Source organism: Piliocolobus tephrosceles, chromosome X (assembly GCF_002776525.5).
Source record: "Piliocolobus tephrosceles isolate RC106 chromosome X, ASM277652v3, whole genome shotgun sequence".
In the NCBI taxonomy this organism is placed as follows: Eukaryota; Metazoa; Chordata; class Mammalia; order Primates; family Cercopithecidae; genus Piliocolobus; species Piliocolobus tephrosceles.
In genome coordinates, this window is record NC_045455.1 from 42,659,684 (window position 1) to 42,681,183 (window position 21,500).

General features: G+C 41.7%; 1 pseudogene across 1 annotated transcript; it reads left to right on the top strand.

Annotated features, from left to right (window-relative positions):
- Positions 1–14,347: 14,347 nt before the first annotated feature.
- Positions 14,348–16,198, top strand: LOC111522022 (annotated as a pseudogene). The gene has a single exon (XR_003306639.1). The product of XR_003306639.1 is annotated as an RNA-binding protein FUS pseudogene (transcript).
- The last annotated feature ends 5,302 nt before the right edge of the window (positions 16,199–21,500 follow it).

Genomic DNA, 21,500 nt, shown 5'->3' on the forward strand with positions numbered 1-21,500 from the left:
GAAATAAAATATCTCCTTTTCAAAATGGGCCTAAAACCAGCACTGTACATCTAAAATACAGATGAGAACAACTTAAACATTAGATGAAAAGAAAAGAAAATCATGTACAGGTTATACTTGATAAAATAGTGGCTCATTTTAAATTTCCTGGTAAAGGAAATGAATGAGTCAAAAGAATAGAAATTTCTGGTTAATGAGAGATCAAAGCTGAATGTGATCCAACCAGCAAAAGAAGAAAAGAAAACATTGAGAAAGATCATGAATAATAGATTCTGAAATCAGAACAGGTCTTTTAGAAAGCCTTGAGCCACGATGTGATAAGGAGAAGACAGAAGAGGAAGAAGGAAGAAGGAATAATCCAGGGAATCCTTCCTGATGACTCAGGTAATGATCTGTAACCATCACAAGACTCCAAATCCTCATGAGCAGCAGGCTCTCTGGAATGGCTGAAGGGAAAAGATTTTCCCACGTCCACAAACCAAAAACTCCGGAGAATCTCCTTTTCCATGGATGTGACAAATCCTTGATCATAGGCTCCACATGATGCCTGTATAACTCCATCTAACCTGTGGGACCCAGGAGGCTGGAGAGGAAAGCCATTCCTTTCTTGAGTGGCAAACTGTCACCTTCAGAGTGTGGTCATCCATGTTCTCCCTTGCTTCTAACACCACTGACTGACTGTTTTATATGTGTCGAGTTTGTCTGTTGAGGAAATGTGTTCAAGTCCATGATTTTTCTATACCACTGCATAAAATTCAGTATGAAACGTACCATGCATAGTCAATAAATACTAAGAGACAGCTTTTTAAATGTTTGGAATATTTTTCCTAATTATTTCCTCCTACTTGGGATCAGAAAACTAAACTAAGTCATGTGTTTTCTGTCGGTCATGTTTAGGGATGTCCACTCATCCCTCCACCTTTCTGGGCTTTGAGTCCTCAACTATATAATAAGGAAACTTGACTAGGGACCTCTAGTTATCCTCCAGTTCCAGCCTTCTGGGACTGCCTCAGCCTAAGCTTGCGATGGCATCTTTCCCAAGACATGTTCCTCTGACTCCCTCTTTCCATTCAGAAGCAAGAGAGGGGTGGGAGAGAGGCCTGGGTAGGTAAGACAGCAGAGAATTTGTACTTTGGAGAATCAGGAGTCAACAGAGTTCTGATCTTGGCCTCCCCTCCTTCTTTCTTTCCTCCTGCTTTGCTCACCTCTCTGATTTGGCATTTACACATTTGATCCTCTCTGGGTCCAGTTCCTTTTGATTTTTTGGTTTGTAGCTCCAATAGAAGCCCACAATAAACCAAGGAAAGGCTTATTGAAAGAGAAACAGATTCCCTTAGATGTACCATGAGGGATGGCTACATTTGGGGCATTCCAACCCAACTAAATGACCCACTTGGAAAAGAAACACTTCCACACTTGACCCAGACACCCTCCCAAAATGTCTTTTCTTTTTTTTTAGACGAACTTTTGCTCTTGTTGCCCAGACTGGAGCACAATGGCACGATCTCAGCTCACTGCAACCTCTGCCTCCCAGGTTCAAACTAGTCCTCCTGCCTCAGCCTCCCAAGTATCTGGGATTACAGTCATGTGCCACCATGCCTGGCTAATTTTGTAGTTTTAGTAGAGATGGGGTTTCACCATGTTAGTCAGGTTGGTCTTGAACTCCTGATCTCAGGTGATCCACCTGCCTCGCCCTCCCAAAGTGCTGAGATGACAGGCGTTGAGCCACCGTGCCCAGTCCCAAAATGTCTTAAAGAGACAGTTCTGCCAGCTCACTATTTACTGGTCAGTGTCCATGTGCATTTCCAATGGTCTGTCATTAAAGACACTGGATCAAAAATCCCTGTCCCCTACCACTGCCAGCTCAAGCCAGCCTACAATTACAATTTCCAGTAGCTGGCTGTGACTAAACTTCTGGTTAGAAGAAAGGCAAGATGTCACTTAAATGCAATTGTTGTGTTATCTGTGGAATCCAGTTTTTCACGCATACTCCTATCTTCCATCATCAAAGCATCCCTTAAAGGCCCATTTGGTTCTTTATCAAGACCAACAGTAAGATTTACCTAGAAAATTTTCAAATTAGCTTTGAGACTCACACAATCAGAAGACCTGAGGCTTGAAAATGACACGACTGTAGGTGATACTAGAAGTGAGACAGGTTTCAAGCCATTCAGGTCAATATCGTACAATACTGTGGTGGTGACACCCTATTTAGTTGCAGTGAAGCCATTCCAAGAGGCCATTAATTGATCCCAATGGACACCTAATAGCCTCTTAAAACAGAAGACTATACTTAAGTGGAGATAGGAACATGCTAATTACATAACTCTTTTATTCAAGGTAGTCTTTGGATTTGGCCTCTAATTCTGATTCTTTCCCTGCCATCTCCACTAGAAAGTTGTAAGAAGTGAATCTCCATTCCACATTATAAAGTGATTTTAGGTTGATACACGGGGACATTTTATCATTGATTTCAGGCATTGACATACATTTGGTGTTTTTGCTTTGTGAAGATGTAACAAAATAATTTCTAAAGACAAGAATGTCAGCACAATAGATAGATTTGTTTCTAGGATATATCAGATGCTCTCTAAATGTGATCATTTCCTTTCAAAGTGAAGCGCGATAATTGCCTCTAAGGAATGATAAAGCCAAATATCATTTTTTCTTATGTGAGTCTGCTGCAATACCGCCCAGTCTAGTAACACTTGATCTCCAACGGGAGAGAATCTTAAGGTTTGCTGTGACAGCTAAACAAAAATCAAAACTACTGTGAGAACGCCAAAGAGCCTTCTTCAACAAAACTAATCAAACCACATTGTGTGCTTAATTATTTCTATTGTACCTTCAGACTAAAGAACTATAGGAGCAATTTGTTTTGTTTTCCCCAATTTGCATTAGGATTTTGATATATGGTCTTCTGTTGCTTTTAATAAAATCATGCTACTCCATTTAAGAAATATTTGCCATGAAATAAGTGTTTCAGCATGTTTTTGTTTTTTCAGATCTGAAAGGTCTACTCCATGATTCCCATTGTTCATACTCTTGGAATAAATTACTACAATCAGACCACATAGGGAGAAAAGTTAGCTCCCGATTACAAAAGGCATCAGTCCAAGAGGTAAAGTATTAATCAAACCTACTTTCGAGCAATCCCATTCTCCCCGTTAGAATGTATGCTCCCATCAGGCCACGTTAAAACAGCATTTTCATCAGTCACTGGCTATTTTGTTTCTGCTGAAATCTGGGGTCCCCTACAGTTAAAGTGAGTGGCTAACCTTGCTCCATTCTCCAGCGTCTCCCTGATAGCTTTATCTGGCTATTATAATTTGTCATTGTCAAACCCTTTAGGCTTTTGGCTTTGGTCTTATTTTTCCTGCAGGTGTCAAAAATGCAAAACCACAATTTATAAAACACAAGATGACAGAATCCCATTTGCACTGGCTTCAAAATGCCAGAAGGTAACTTTATTTAAAATATCACAACCTCCTCTCCAAACTAGTTGCATGAGTTCCAGGGTGGTCTGAAGAGTTGATTCAAAAAATAAATGCCACTGCAGCAACTTACAATTCCTAAGGCCAAACATCCAGATGTGTCAATAATCTGTATAAATTAGAAACAGATGTAAGCCCTTGTTGAAAAATAAATATAATAGAATTATTTCCTTTCCCTCCTTATGCTTTCACACACTTGAATTTATTTCTTTCACATTTTTTAGTTGGTTCAGTATTAAAAACAAAAATTATTTCTCTTTTTCACATAGGGTGTAGCTATGTATAAAGTTCTCCAGAAAAAGAAAAGAGCAGTTAATTTTGTGCCTTATTTCATGCCCAGTGAAGCTAATCCAAGCACAGAGGCTTTCTGCAGTTAGTCGGTGATTACAATTCAACCAAATCTTCTGGGTTATATTCTAGATCACTGTTGCCATGTAAAGTAATTCCATCATCAAACCCACTCTTTGTTCCCATAAGGTTGCCCCAGTTATAAGATAAAATAAACATTTCAAATATGGTAGAACTACATTTCTGACAACTTCTACTTGCTTTCGTTTGATGTAACAATAGAGTTGTTGTTTAGAGTTAACAGGGTTTTCTTTTTCTTTTTCTTTTTTTAACATCCTTTTTTAGAAGCCACCTTGTTTCTTAAATCCCATTTGTGTGTGATAGGTGGAGGTGAGGGACATGTGCGTGTCACTGGAAGTTTTTGAGAAGAGATCAATGGTTGTCAGTAGACAAAGAGCTGCAAGATAGATATCAGAGGTTTACGTTTCCTTAAAGCATAAATACAACCACCAACTGCAAAGTCATTTATTACCCGTGGACATCAATTAGGAAAGTTCTAATGACTACAAGTTCTCAAATGCTGGGGCCCCTGGAGCCTTTTGTCCCTATCATAGTGGGATACAGGGAGGCAGATTCAGCTATTTAAGTGACCTCTGAAAAATTGCTGTAAAGAAAATAAGGCAGCTCCACATTCATCTCCAGACTCTTAAACACCAATCAAAATAGTAATAATGATAGTAACCTTCTTGCCAGAAGTACAGCCCTATAGAATTATGAGATCAGTCAGTATCAACATTTAATTCTTCAGTAATCTGAATTTTCTCTAATTGTTGCCTTGATAACCCAGCCATCCCTCAAAGCAGTGACATGTTGTAGTATTCATTATGTAGTGTCCAGAGCTAAATTATCTTAAAGAAAAGGCAACATTTACATTTTGGCTTCTGAAAAATTTTGATCCTTGCAAAAATAATAAAATAAGCAATTTTGCCTTCAATACTATTAATCTACTGCTTTCCTTCCTACTGCATTTATGATAAAGACTTCTAAATCTTATCCGATTAGCATTACCCCTATTTCCTTACTAGCAGAACCACTGGGAGAGGGAGGCAGGTACCCAGTCCAGAAAATTACCTTTCTTAGCCCTTTCACAGACAGGCATGTGCTGTGGTAGCATGTTAGGGGACACTCTGTAAAGGAGACTGCCTTAATCAGCAGGTCCCCTTCGCTCATGCCCTTCTTCCTCTTTTTTCCTACTTGAGTCATGGTTGTGATTGCTGGAGCTGCAACAACCGTTTTGTAAGCCTGAGGATGAGAGCAGAGAGCCTGATTCCTGATGACATCAGGGAGCTGGCATATAACAGACCAGCTTGCCTACATCTGGTCTTAAATGAGATCATTGTAAACCCTCATCTTGTGGAAGACACTATTTCACAGTCCCTATTAGCAGCTGCAGAATATAACTTCGGATACATTCTCTGAGAAGTTTTTGCCCTGAGGCCTGCCTGAGCTCCCTGCTCCAGGACACTCACCTCTCAGTCCATCACCTACTTCTACCTTTCAGAAAATTATTATGTTTTCCCTCTGTGCCTCAGGCCTTCTGTCTGACAAACTCCACTCTAGTGAAAGAAAAATGTTTTCATCCTCTCAAAGATGGCTTTGGTACTTTAACTACTTTTATTTATCTTGTAATGTATTTATAGTCACCACCTTTTCAAAAAACTTACATAAGGCAGTTTATCACCTAGCTAATCTGATTATTTAATACGCATTATTGGGGTAATAGAAGAGGTCGTGGTAGAAAATACATGAGAAAGTAAAATATAGAGAAAGTTGTATTATACCCATGATAAAGAAATAGAAATGGAATTCTTTCCTACCCAAATACTCTTATGTAAACAAACAGGCAATCTTTTTAAGCTTTTAAAAAAACAGTTGGTGAAGATGATTTAACTAGAGTGAGATTAAATAACCACAGCAAATTAAAATATGAGTTATCATCAATTTTTTTTCAGGGGTCCAAATGCAGCAAATTAAATGAAGTTTAGAAACATTCTTCTCAAAAACATGGGCGGCTTCTTTCGAAAACTCATTCCTTGCTGAAGTGGCTACTTCATTTGTTCTGTTTATTGTCATTACACTATCAGCAAGTTGGACCAAAGGCACTTACAAACATGTGTGATTGTTTGGGTTAAACTGCAGCTGCTCGTGAGGCTGTTCATACTGACCCCATCTGGAAGGCTGGCTACCGAAGCAGCCCTCTGTCCCTGACTATTCTACTTTCAAAGACTATTCTCCTTTCAAAGACAATGTACACTTATCTTTTGCACCTGAGCTTGCTGAGAAGGACATGGAGACGCTGCTTTTCTGCAACCTACCTCCTTGGAACTGTTCCCACCTTATCCTTCTTGCCTGATTAAAGCTTAAAGCAAACTGAGAACTGGGCTCCAAATGTTGCCTTCCTATTTCCCTTGCAACTCTGTAAACTGGGTTTCTGTGTTTAAAACCCGTAAGTTCCTCCCTTCTTCTGCCTCCACTAGGAACTGATAATCAGTAGGAAAAGGAGGAGAGACAGGAGTGGGGGACAAGATGGGGGAAACAAACTGTGCCTGAAAAACAAGGTTGTTACTCTTGAGTCAGAAGGATTGCATCCAAAAGCAGTGACTCACTGTGCTGAGGGACATTGTCTTGCCTAATAAGTAAAGGCATGTGGCCAAATACACACCTGCCCACAGGTTAGGAATTTAATTCTTCCCAGGACTGCAGATACCGTGAGCTTTACATGCAAACATAGAGCTTTGCTGCTGCACATTTGCATGGCAGTGATTTCTAGATTTCCATTCCACTCCACCTCTCGGCTGTCATTTCACAAAACATGTGAGGAAATGGCCATGTGCTTAGGGAACTCAGAAGCTCATGGTTTAAGAAAATCAACTGCGCCACAGCCTCCTCTCTGGAAACTTATACTTTTTATTGGGAAATTCTGATCAACTTCGTTGATGTTGTATCTTTAGTTTCTCTTATAAAAAATAAAATGCCTGAAACATGTGTACTCTGATATTTTGAGGTGTTTTAATATATCAAAAGGGGCATTTGGTTATAATTATCAAAGTTATTTCAGTTTTAATTTAAAGGACCTTATCACAACTTTATTAGTTATGTACTATAAACACTATCTCCACCTCTGCCATTTAATGGAGAATATTTGACTGATGACTCTCAGATCTCTATCTCCATCCCAGATCACTTTCCTGAGACTCATATGTTCCAACAAGAGATGTGGTACAGTGATTAAATGAAAAATTTTGAGAGGCAGACTGCTTAGGAAGCCCAGCTCCTCCATTTACTATGTGACTTTGAATAAATTACTTAATCTCTCTGCCTCAGTTTCTACATCTATAAAATAGGAATAATACTATATTGTATTAATTCTAAGAGGGACATTGTAACATCTGTGAATCAAGATGTGTCTTACAATGGATGGTACCTCAGATTTGATGAAATAAACTAACAATAGCTGTTAGGGTGGTGTGGGGACTAAATTGATTAAAATATATACTTTATGACAATATTTGGTGTATACTGAGCTTTCAATAAATGTTAGCCAGTATTATAGCATTAATGAGCATATCATTTTCAATTTTCAGGCATCTCAAACTCATCTTTCCTTCAAGATGATTCCCCTATATTCCTTATTTTGTTTAATGCTAGTCACACAAGTCAGAAACATAAAAACCATCTCTGGTCATTCCTCTCTTTAAGCCTCCACATTCAATCACTTAACAAGCTCTCTTAATTTTACAGTCTAAACATCTCCCATATTTCCTTTTCTTGCCATGCCCACTGCCACTGGGGTCATCGTCTCTGACCTGGAACATGGCAGCCTGACGTCCAAACTCCACTTGGCCTTTGGAGTCATCTTCCTGACATGGGAATCACATTCTAACTCTCCTTGTCTCCAGCTTTTCAGTGCCTCCCCAGCGCCACCAGGATGAAGTTCACTCCTTGCTGGGGCACCAAAGTCTTGGGTTGTGATGCTTCCAGACCTTGATTGACTGCACCCTGGGCCACAAGCCTTCCTCGCCTGATGCTCCATCCTCACATGTCACTTGCCACTCCCTGAACACTCACGAGGGCTGATGTCTCTGGGCTCTTTCCTCTGCCTAGAGTGGTCATTCTCCTTTGATCCACTTGTGTATATCCTTCAAGACTCAGAAGGCCATGATTATCCTTCTCCTTTCCCCTTCTTCTCCTAGATAATTTTTTTTTTTTTTTTTTTTTTTGAGACTGAGTCTCGCTCTGTCACTCCAGCTGGAATTCAGTAGCGCGATCTCAGCTCACTACAACCTCTGCCTCCCAGGTTCAAGTGATTCTCCTGCCTCAGCCTCCCGAGTAGCTGGAACCACAGGCATGTGCCACCACGCCCGGCTAATTTTTTGTATTTTTAGTAGAGACGGGGTTTCACCACGTTGGCCAGAGTGGTCTCAAACTCCTGACCTCAAGTGATCTGCCCACATCGGCCTCCCAAAGTGCTGGGATTACAGGTGTGAGCCACCATGCCTGGCTCCTCTCCTAGATACTTCTATAGGCCCTTCTAGGTGCTCCCATGTCACTTTGTTTTTATTTCCACTCCATTTTTCTAATTCCCGATCAATGTATATCCCTTACTTGACAGCAGATCCTTTAAGATCATATTTCTTTATCTTTAGCCGTTTCCTGTCACATAGCAACCAACACATGATTGTTAAATGAATGAAGGAATAAAATTAACAATGTACATGGTATTGTATGACAATATATTGAGAAAAATATATTGAGAACAATCAAGAGAGAATAATATAAGAAAAAAATACAATTAAACCTTTTTCGTTAGCTGCAGCAATCAGTTCTTTTTCTTGAAATATGCCTTCTTCTCATTGTCCTTTCATAGAATGTGCCATCACTCTGGTAAACAATCCATGCTATAATGCCGTCAGGCCAGGATACTGATGCTCTGTTTTTCAAATATTGACACCAACACGATATATGGGTACCTGGTACATGGTTATTGCTCTCAGTCCTACTGCAGGACAACATCTTTTAGTGCAAGGCCCTATTTTTATTGAAAAGTTGACAAACTATCAAAATGCTGTTAGGAATAAAAATTGCACATGTGGTAATGATAGGACAATGGAAAATGTGGACAAACACTAAACCTCAAGCACATTCTCTGATGTAGATTGCTTCTTAAATGACTGTCACTTACTGGGAAAGGCAATTGCATAAACACTCTTACAGATTTCAACACCATGCCAACCCCACCCCAACCCTGTAGATGCTCACCAGTTAAATCTGTAATAATGCAACAAAAACACTGTGCTGGGAAAGTTCATTTATTAGTTACATGTAGAGATTATTTTGTGGTATGGAAGAAACACAAAGGGCACTAAGTATTCGACTCCTCGTTACCCAGATGTCACGATGGTACATTTCAGTTAACAGGTTGGCCCAAGGTTGTACCAACAACGTGCTGGACCAAAGTCTCCTCACCAAGAACTTGCTTAGCACTTATTGGCCAAAGGCTGTTAGTGACATAACAGAAAGTGTCAACTGTTTCAAATTATTGACACTTTCCTTGCATAGACCCAGAGCCCATATGCAGTAGTAGAAAATCATGACAAGAAATCATATTCCGCATTTAAAAATCAACAGCTATATGACATACTCTTTTTGGTTTAAAGGGGAAAAAAGATTAGAGACTTAATGCACCTCATAGAGGCGGTCTTATCAGACCTTCGCTTTGTGTGGACATTCTTTTGATTGAGCACAGGACAATGACAGATAGGGGGTGGAAGTGGTTGCAAGATGGTTCTTAGGAAAAGAAAGGTAGATATTTCAATCCCTGTAGTTCCTATCTAAAGTGCAACAATATTTGGCTGTAGTTGCTCTGATTACTTTTCAAACTGTGTATCTTAGCTCCCAGTCCCACACCAGGGGATATAATTAAAGGAGAACCTCCTTACGGTATCATTCTCTAGGTCCCTGCCTCAGAACTGCATTCTCAGCAAAGCAATGTTGTAACTAAGTCCCTATGGCAATTCCAGCACTCAGCATCCCCACCCCCTGGAAAGAATCCAAGACAGAACCACCTCCTATAAGATCCCATTCTGCTGTAAGTACCGTACTTTATGGTACTTTAAGTTGTACTAATCACATTAAAGATGTAAGATTCCATTTGTACTCAATGTAATTTTCATCAAGTTGGAGGAAAAGAAGTTTTGCCTGAAAAAAAGATGTTGAACCAGTTCTTACAACCTCTATGTTACTTACTAGAGCATTACAATGTGTCCTTGTTTTGTTTTGTTTTGTTTTGTTTTTTTGAGACAGAATCTCGCTCTGTCACCAGACTAGAGTGCTGTGGCGTGATCTTGGCTGACTGCAACCTCTGACTCCCTGGTTCAAGCGATTCTCCTGCCCCAGCCCCTATTCTTTTACATATAGGAGAATGACTCTTCCCCACCTAGTGAAATTAAACATAGCCATTTGACATGTGCTGGCCTATGAAGTGTGAAGTGAAAGTGACAGGTGTCATTTCTGAGCCGAGGCATCCAGAGTCCAGGTGAGGTTCTCTGTGCTGGTTCCCTTGCACAGTGATGGTAAATCCAGATGCTGAGACACAGGTGCCCCAAGATCACAGGGCCTGGAAGGTGGAGCCACCACATGGTGGGTCATCTAAATCTAAAATGGACTTGGACTGATATTTTGGGCCGATTAAAACAAAATACAAAAAAAAAAAAAAAAAATGGATGTGGTGTGACAAAGAAATTTTGTATTGTTACCATAGCATAAACTAACCTGTGAGGATAGTCCAGGAACTTTGGACCTTGGAAAATGGAATTTGCTTTCGTAGCCTCTATATTAGTCATCAATAAAATATTCTAAAGGTTTCAAGGTTACGTAACTCCCTGAGAGAAGTTTATATCCTGTTTCACCGAATAAAAATCAGAACGTAGTATTTCCATTAAAATTGGGTTACTAGAATATAGCAAAATCCCTTGCCATAGTTCATAATTTTCACTCTAATTAAAGTTCTATATGTTGTGACAAGAAAATTGAGCTGCTGCCTAGTGTGACTGCAATTATGAAGGAAGTTTAAAGTGATAATTAATTGAAATCACAGTGCTGACTTAAAATTACCAGTTTGGCCTCTGAATCATAAAAACCAAAATTGTAAGCATTTTATGAAAAAAAATGCATTGGGCTAATTACTTAACAAATTATTTAATATCCATCATTATATCCCAAGAATATGGGGAAAATTTTTTTGGTATACAAATACAAAAAGTGGTTATCTTAACAGCTGTGTGCTTCTGGCCAGGCATGGTGGCTCACACCTGTTATCCCAGCACTTTGGGAGGCCGAGGCGGGTGGATCACGAGGTCAGGAATGGAGACCATCATGGCTAACATGGTGAAACCCCGTCTCTACTAAAAAAATACAAAAAATTAGTCGGGTGTGGTGGTGGGCACCTGTAGTCTCAGCTACTTGGGAGGTTGAGGCAGGAGAATGGCGTGAACCTGGGAGGCGGAGTTTGCAGTGAGCAGAGATCATTGCGCCACTGCACTCCAGCCTGGGTGACAGAGCAAGATTCTGTCTCAAAAATAAATAAATAAATAAATAAACAAACAAATAAAAACATAGTTGTGTGCTTCCACCGCCCCAAGCAAATTAAGTCATCTGAAAAAATATTGTAATCAATGTGGAAATTTTTTAGGCCTCTGAAAATAAGTGATAAGGAGGTGATCCCCCATCCTTTGTGTAACCTAAAGGTTACATGAATAGAATCTTAAGGCAATTCACACGAAAAGTATTTATTGAACACTTTTTGTGGTGCTCGTTGTGCTTGACTCTGAAGACAGAATAATAAGAGATGTGGTCTCTGCCCTCCTCAGCCTTACAGTCTAGCAACCTCTGCTTCAGAGTGTATGCACTGCTATTTCCTTCCAAGTTTTAAGTTGTGAAAATAGCATTATCAAATCTTAACCGTAATACAGTAGAGCTTCATCTCTCTAGAAATCTCAGTTACCTGGAACACATCTGAGAATCAGGAAGGCAGTAATAGGAATCTTTGAGAATTCAATCTTATTCCACACACACACAGCAAAAAGGTATGAGTATTTATTTTGTGTTATCGTCCTGCTAAATACTTTGTACTGAATACACTATCATCACAAAACCCTATGACAGAATATGAGGAGTGTCCCCATTCTACCGATGAGGAAATTGAAGCTGAAAAAGGTATAACATCTGATGGATTCAGGATTTGAATCCGAATCTGTCTAACTCCAGAGCTCAATATCTTAACCACTACCCCACATAGCATTTTGCAAAGATTATAAACTAAAACTCTTGGTTTCTACTTCCAGAAGAATCCCTGGGGCCTTGTTCCAGTTACTGTCTAACCACTCTGGATTCTGCAGTTCAGGAATTTGGAAGGGGTGCTGCAGGGATATTTGTCACCGTTCCATGATGTCTGTGGTCTCAGCTGGGAAGACTCAACAGCTGGAGGAGGGGTATTCAGGACATGAAGGCTGGAATTATCTGGAGGTGTCTTCACGCATGTGCCTGGAGGTTGATGCCTGTCAGCCTGGTCCTCAGCTGGAGCTATTAACTGTACCATCTGCATGTGGCCTGGGCTTCCTCATAGCACGGAAGTCTTAGCAGAGTCAGATCTCTTGCCTGATGGCTCAGAACTCCAAAAATAAGAGTGATAGAGAAACTACATTGCCTCTTAACACCTAGAATTGGAAGACACATAGCGTCCCTTCTGCATAATTGTCACAAACCTACTTAGGCATAAGAGAATAGAATGTAGACTCCATCTCCCAGTGGGGATCAAGGCCACAATTTAGAGGGTGATGTGGCCTGGAGGACTGTTGCAGCCATCTTTGGGAAGTGTCATGCCGTAAGCCCTCCCCTAAAGTTCTGTTTTGTGTTTTTGTTCTTGTTTTTGTTTTTTTTGAGACAGAGTCTCTCTCTGTCACCCAGGATGGAGTGGTATGGCACAATCTCGGCTCACTGCAGCCTCTGCCTCCCAGGTTCAAGCGATTCTCCTGCCTCAGCCTCCCTAGTAGCTGGGATTACAGACTTGTGCCACCACACCCAGCTAATTTTAACTTTTTTGGTTTTTGTTTTTTGTTTTTTAGTAGAGACAGGGTTTCGCCATGATGGTAAGGCTGGTCTCAAACTCCTGACCTCAAGTGATCCATCCACTTCGGCCTCCCAAAGTGCTGGGATTAGAGGTGTGAGCCACCATGCCTGGCCACCTCCCCAAAAGTTAAATTGCTCCTCTCTCCTATCCAATCCACCTTGGGAATATTCAAACACATTCCAAGTAAAGAGAATAGGATAATAACCATTGTGTAAACATTGCCTATCTCCAGCAATGACCAACAATCTGTCAATTTAAACAATAAATGTCAAGAATGGCTAATAGGGCAGGAATTAAAAATAGGAATGTCGGTTTTACCATAAGACAGAAATAGAAAAATTATGGGCAGCAAATAAGAAAAACTCAATAACTGTAGCCTGCAGGGCATTTAATCAGGGCCTACATCTCCACACAGCTCAATAACTCCACGGGCATCCTCTATTCTTGTATTGAAAAACACGAGTTTTCTAATAATGACTCTACCCATCCAGACAAGGTTAAATTCTATCTAGTATATTCCATGAAAGAAGGCAGCAAAGTGTATGCTGTATTTTATAAAGATTTGCATTTGAAGGGGATGCTTTAGGGAGTAAGCACATTAATCTCTCATGGAACATCTCATCTCTCAGTGTTCATTTCTGAATCATTACAGCTCAGGTAGAAAAGACACAGTCCTGTGATGCTTTTGTTCAGATGAGAAAAAAGGAAAATATTCTGCAGGTTGCATTTTCTAGAGCTAATGCCCAAATTCCACCCACAGTTATCAAGCTGGCACACACTGCACATTCAAACAGCCATGTGCCAATGCATGCACACATTTGTAGACAAACACCTGCTATGGGTATTTAATTTTGATCCTTATCTCCTAAAACTATTTTTAAAGAGAAAAAGATTTCCTGTGGCCTTGACTTCCAAAGTTAGCCAAAACTGATAGAATAATTGGAGACAGACCAATGTCCACAGACCATTCATCATAAGACCAGTAGTTATCCACATTGGATTTTCCCCCAGCAAATTTGCTTGCCTTATAATAATTTGGTTTTGTTGTTGTTTGTTTGTTTGTTGGAGACAGAGTCTTACTCTGTTGCCCAGGCTGGAAGGCAGTGGTGCTATCTCGGCTCACTGCAACCTCCACTTCCTGGGTTTAAGTGAGTCTCCTGCCTCAGTCTCCCAAGTAGCTGGGATTATAGGTGTGTGCCACCACACCAGGCTAAACTTTGTATTTTCAGTAGAGACAGGGTTTCATCATGTTGGTCAGACTGGTCTTGAACTCCTGACCTCAGGTGATCCCACCACCTTGGCCTCCCAAAGTGCCGGGATTACAGGCGTGAGCCACTGTGCCTGACTAGAATCTGTTTAGATGTATATAAAATGGTCAGTCCTCCAGGCGTCGGTGTTCTGCGGTGTTGCAACCTTGTTGCTTGCTTGGCTGTGCGCGCGTGCGCGGACATGGCCTCAAACGATTATACCCAACAAGCAACCCAAAGCTATGGGGCCTACCCCACCCAGCCCGGTCAGGGCTATTCCCAGCAGAGCGGTCAGCCCTACGGACAGCAGAGTTACAGCGGTTACAGCCAGTCCACGGACACTTCAGGCTATGGCCAGAGCAGCTATTCTTCTTATGGCCAGAGCCAGAACACAGGCTATGGAACTCAGTCAGCTCCCCAGGGATATGGCTCGACTGGCGGCTATGGCAGTAGCCAGAGCTCCCAATCTTCTTACGGGCAGCAGTCCTCCTACCCTGGTTATGGCCAGCAGCCAGCTCCCAGCAGCACCTCGGGAAGTTACGGTAGCAGTTCTCAGACCAGCAGCTATGGGCAGCCCCCAAGTGGGGGCTACGGCCAGCAGCCTAGCTATGGTGGACAGCAGCAAAGCTATGGACAGCAGCAAAGCTATAATCCCCCTCAGGGCTATGGACAGCAGAACCAGTACAACAGCAGCAGCAGTGGTAGTGGAGGTGGAGGTAACTATGGCCAAGATCAATCCTCCACGAGTGGTGGTGGTGGTGGCGGCGGCGGTGGCCGCGGCGGCGGCAGCTGCGGCAGTGGTAGTGGTTATGGCAATCAAGACCAGAGTGGTGGAGGCGGCGGTGGCTACGGACAGCAGGACCGTGGAGGCCGTGGCAGGGGTGGCAGCAGTGGTGGCGGCGGCGGTGGTGGTGGTTACAACCGCAGCAGTGGTGGCTATGAACCCAGAGGTCGTGGAGGTGGCCGTGGAGGCAGAGGTGGCATGGGCGGAAGTGACCGTGGTGGCTTCAATAAATTTGGTGGCCCTCGGGACCAAGGATCACGTCATGACTCCGAACAGGATAATTCAGACAACAACACCATCTTTGTGCAAGGCCTGGGTGAGAATGTTACAATTGAGTCTGTGGCTGATTACTTCAAGCAGATTGGTATTATTAAGACAAACAAGAAAACGGGACAGCCCATGATTAATTTGTACACAGACAGGGAGACTGGCAAGCTGAAGGGAGAGGCAACGGTCTCTTTTGATGACCCACCTTCCGCTAAAGCAGCTATTGACTGGTTTGATGGTAAAGAACTCTCCGGAAATCCTATCAAAGTCTCATTTGCTACTCGCCGGGCAGACTTTAATCGGGGTGGTGGCAATGGTCGTGGAGGCCGAGGGCGAGGAGGACCCATGGGCCGTGGAGGCTATGGAGGTGGTGGCAGTGGTGGTGGTGGCCGGGGAGGATTTCCCAGTGGAGGTGGTGGCGGTGGAGGACAGCAGCGAGCTGGTGACTGGAAGTGTCCTAATCCCACCTGTGAGAATATGAACTTCTCTTGGAGAAATGAATGCAACCAGTGTAAGGCCCCTAAACCAGATGGCCCAGGAGGGGGTCCAGGTGGCTCTCACATGGGGGGAAACTACGGGGATGATCGTCGTGGTGGCAGAGGAGGCTATGATGGAGGCGGCTACCGGGGCCGCGGAGGGGACCGTGGAGGCTTCCGAGGGGGCCGGGGTGGTGGGGACAGAGGCGGCTTTGGCCCTGGCAAGATGGATTCCAGGGGTGAGCACAGACAGGATCGCAGGGAGAGGCCGTATTAATTAGCCTGGCTCCCCAGGTTCTGGAACAGCTTTTTGTCCTGTACCCAGTGTTACCCTCGTTATTTTGTAACCTTCCAATTCCTGATCACCCAAGGGTTTTTTTGTGTTGGACTATGTCATTGTAACTATACCTCTGGTTCCCATTAAAAATGACCATTTTAGTTAAAAAAAAAAAAAAGATGTATATAAAATGTTAGTTTGCATTTCTTGAGCACACACTGGTCAACAGCTGAGAGGAGCCCACCAGAAGTAAAAAGTCTGAACAGATCATGTGAAGAACTGGAACCAGAGTTTATCAATAGAGGGCAATACCTTATTGTGGGATCATTAATGGTAAAAGAGGTATTTGATAGTATTTTTAAGTTTATACTGATCTTTGTTAACTTCTGAATACCATCAGGTATATGGAGAGTATCTAAAAAGAAGTCTCTTCCTAGGGCTCCTGTGTACCCATAACTTCCATTTCAATTCTCACAGTGACTCCGAAAAAAATGTTTCTCATTGAGCAATGGAAAATTTGAGTTACGTTGTAACATCACCAAACAGCTCTTGAATAAGTCACAGTGTAGAATTATTTAGAACAGGGATACCTGATGGGATGTGAAAACCAGGTAAATATATGGGGAATCCAACAGCACAGGGAGACAGGGCAATACAAAAACAAACAAACAAAGCAAAACAAAATGAAAAAAGACAGTAACGATATTGGTCTCTCTGATTATTTAGGAAAGGTTCTGTGAACTTTAAAAATCTCACCCTCTCACCCTACACCTCCATCCAAGTCTCTGAGCTTTATTTTTCTTTGTTTATTAAACATCTCTAATGTGAAAGCATAATTGTTTCTTTGTTTTAGTTGCTAGAGCCTGCGGGTTGTGAGTGGCTGTAGACACCTGTGTTGCTACCTGCAAGAGGACCTGTAAGGCAGAAATCAGGAAACGAAGAGAGGGCGCTCCATCTAGAATCTGTAGAAACCTGGAAGCCAGAAACACATCCAGACATGGTGGGAAAGGTGCAAATAAGAAAAAAATAAGAAAAGAGAGGAAGCCTGTTATTAAATCCATTTGTGAGAAATAGTTATAGTGTTTTCATGACTTAACAAGCATATCGCAAGACAAAAACCATATAAAGGAAAGAGTTGAGGATTTCTTTCAGCCATCAGACAAATGATTTATATTTTGGCAGTGTCTGAAATTTGAAATCTACATACTTGTTGTTGTTGTTGTTGTTGTTAAATTCACCACTGTGCCTTGGCTTCATGAACACAGTAGCATATTATACCTTATTAAAATATAAAGATCATGTCTTCTGAAATGAAAGAAAAATTTCCAATATTATTCCTAAAAGAACAGAACTAGAATGTGAAAAACAAGGCCAATTGTAAGAAACAAGTCAAAATACACTCCCAAATCGCACTAAATACAAAAAATCTGAAATGTCCAATTGAAAGACAAAGGTTGTCTGATTTCTTATTTGTTTCTTTTAAAGATATGCATTCTTAAGAAGAGACACATTTATAAAATATCCATAAGAATGGCCAAAAGTAAAAACTATGTAGACAAATACTAACCAAAAGAAAAGAAAAGAAAAAGACCTAGGAGCATAAAATTAGCTTGACAAAATAGACTTTAAAGCAGAAAGCATTACTGAAGATAAAGAGTCTCTACTACATAATAATTTTTAAACATTCAACTTACCAGTATGATATAATAATTCTATATTTGTGCACATCTAATATAACTTGGAAATTTATAAAGCAAAAATTAACAAACTGCAAAAATTGACATATTCGTCATCATATAGTAAGAGCTTTCAACATACCTGTCTCGTTTATTGAGAAATTAAGCAGACAAAAATTTAAAAAATAGGTTTCGGCTGGTGCGGTGGCTCATGCCTGTAATCCTAGCAGTTTAGGAGGCTGAGGAAGAGTTTGAGACCAGCCGGAGCAACATGGCGAAACCCGTAACTAAAAAAAAACACAAAAATCAACCAGGCATGGTGTGGCGTGTGCCTGTAGTCCCAGCTACTCAGGAGGCTGAGGTGGGAAGATCCCCCTGTGCCAGGGAGGTCGGGCCAGCAGTGAGCCATGATCATGCCACTCCAGTCTGGGCAACAAAGAAAGGCTCTGTCAAAAGAAAAAGAAAGAAAAAGAAAGAAAGAAAGAAAGAAAGAGAGAAAGAGAGAAAAGGAGGGAGGGAGAGAGGGAGGGAGGGAGGGAAGGAAGGAAGGAAGGAAGGAAGGATGGAAGGAAGGAAGGAAGGAAGGAAGGAAGGAAGGAAGGAAGGAAGGAAGGAAGGAAGGAAGGAAGGAAGGAAAGAAATAGATTTCAATGACAAAATCAATTAACTTAAATTGTCGACAAACAGAACCCTGAACCAAACCATTAGAGAATAAATATTTTTCTGAAATACACACGAGAATTTTACAAAAATAACCAAAAAACAATGTCCTAAACCCAGTTTTAACAAATTTCAGGGAATCAGTACAGAGGGGCCATACTCTCAGATCACACTATAATCAAGTTAGACATTAAACATAAAAATAAATAAGTTAAAAATCCAGGCTGGGTGCGGTGGCTCATGCCTGTAATCCCAGCACTTTGGGAGGCCAAGGCAGATGGATGGTCTAAGCTCAGGAGTTCAAGACCACCCTGGGCAACACGGTGAAACCCCGTCTCTACTAAAATACAAAAAATTAGCCAGGCGTGGTGGTGGGCGCCTGTAGTCCCAGCTACTTGGGAGGCTGAGGCAGAAGAATCGCTTGAGCCCCAGAGGCAGAGTTTGCAGTGAGCCAAGATTTCGCCACTGCACCCCAGCTTGGGCTACAGAGTGAGACTGTCTAAAAAAAAAAAAAAAGAAAAGAAAAGTCTATACAACTGGAAATTCAGGAACATACTCCCAAATAACTCAAGAGATGCAGAAAACCTATATGGAAATTTCTAAAACACTTAGAACTGAAGAAGAATAAAAGCATTGTAATCAAAGCAAAAACTTAAGGAAATATACATATCCTTAAAATATTTTCAATATATAGGAAGAAAGGAAAAAATAAAAGAACTTTTAAAAGTTTTGTACCGATTTGATAGAGCACCGACAGCTTTGTTCATGCCCCCAGGCTCCTTCTCCTGCCCTAGGCTTCCAGGAAGGACACTCCATCCGCAAGGAAACCCAGATCTAGCAACTGATGATGCACTACCCTATCATTATGTGGCATCAAAACACCGCCTGGCCCCAAAGTCACACTCCAAAGGTTTCTTGGCTTGCACTCACTCTGGGAAAGAAGAGAGAAAAAAAAAAAGGAAAATTAGGAAGATTTGAAACACACACACACACACACACACACACACACACACACACACACACAACAATATGAATGGATAGAGAACTGGGAAATGATTTTTCTTTGATCCTTAACTGAACCATCATCAATCTCTACCACAGTAAACCATGCATAACCACCCAGTTTCTAATTATGGAGCTGGTAAAAATGTGATGAATTGTATGCCACATCAGCCATAACTAGACTCCTAACATTGCCTCGATGACTGTGTCAGTTTAAGGTCCAGATTTGCTAAGCGGTGTGGCTTTAGAAAAATCTCTTAAATTATCTGAGTTTCCTCATTTAAATACCTCAAAAGTAAAATTACATTTCTCAAATATTTTATAGTGAGGATGAGATGATAAAAATAATATAGCACAGGATCTTTTGGCTACTGCTGGTAGTTAGTATTTCATATGTAGTATCTGCCTAAGAGAGGAATCTTATAAAGGAAGTTTTTAGAAAGCACTTGACATCGGCCTGAATTGAAGGTATTTAGCCTATCAGAAGGAGACATCAAATAAAACACTGGTCTGTCTTAAAGGGAAGAAAGAAGAATCATCAAGGCAAACATCAACAGTGCCCAGAGAGCACTGTCCAGTATTTATCCTGTCTGGTAGTAATAGCTACACCACTCTGTCATGGACTGGATGAAGCAGGACAGCAAACCACAGGCTTCCCCATCTGGCTGGTATTTTTCATAGGCAATCAGAAGGTGCCACCCTCTCGCAACATTTGCCACAGTGTGGGAAAACCTAACAATAACAATCACGACTTTCTATTGAGGCACCACGTCCAAGAAGACCCAGCTAAAATATAAATGCTATTTGTGAAATATGTTCGAGGTAAATAGTTTTGTTGCTGCTAATCTGAAAGAATGGGAAATACCATCATTGAGTTTTAAGGTGAGAAGTGGGAAGAATATCATACAGTGTATGAGTTTGGGCGTCGGACCTGGGTTCAAATTTCTACTTCTCATTCTAGTTGTGTGACCGTGGGCAAGTTACTTACGCATTTTGAGGCTATTATCTTATGTAAAAATTAGGAATAGGCCAGGCGTGGTGGCTCACGCCTGTAATCCCAGCACTTTGGGAGGCAGAGGCGGGTGGATCACTTGAGGTCAGGAGTTCAAGACCAGCCTGGCCAACATGGTGAAACCCTGTCTCTGCAAAAAAATACAAAAATTAGCTGGGCATGGTGGCATGCACCTGTACTTCCAGCTACTCAGGAGATTGAGATGGGAGAATTGCTTGAACCCGGGAAGTGGAGGTTGCAATGAGCCAAGATTGTACCACTGCACTCCAGCCTGTGTGACAGAATGAGAGCCTGTCTCAAAAAAAATAAAAATTAGGAACAGTGTGGAACCCACTATGCGTTAGATGAATGGTAGTAATTATTAACGAAAAGAAAAACAATTGATCTGGAGCAGAACAGACTTGAATGAGGAGCCTCTGCAGGAGACATGGCATCCACTGAAAGCATCATAAGGGCTCAGGATATCTACTGAGGAGCAGATGAGAAAGCAGAGAACATGAAGAAAGGAGTGGGACACAGAGGATTTATTTCTCCTCCTTGCCAGTGCAGTCTCAGACCAGCAGGGAGAGAATGTTCTCCATTCAGAGTGAAGGCAGTTCAGGCCCAAGAGGATCTAGCCATGTAGCATTGCTGGTTAAACCCCTGTTCAATGAGCCCAGGCCTGCCTTGAGTCTTGACTGCCAGGGAAAAGCAAATTACTTCCTATTACATCCCTCATATTTCCCAGACAGCACCTACCTACTGAACACTGCACATAAATTCCGGATGAAAGCAGGGCATCGGTTTCCCAGCCATGTAACTTTCCCAAACACTGCACACACAGATTTATAGTCATGTTGGGCAGCCATGCAAAAGGTTGCATTATGTTCAGTAGTATTGCTTCTCATTTCAGGAGGATTTTGGTGGAGGACCTTTGAAGTGGGAGCTTGAATCATGCATCTGTAAATTCCTCATTTTCCACAGTTATTAAAACACCCACCAGTGCCAGGGTATCCCATTGTTCATTCACTCCTTTGGCACGCCAGCATGGGGGTAGATGCCAACCACACAACAGCCACAGAGACACAGACAAATAGTAGGTGAGGCGGGCCGGCGTCGTGGAGATGAGCGATTGCCTGCCAAAGGGACGC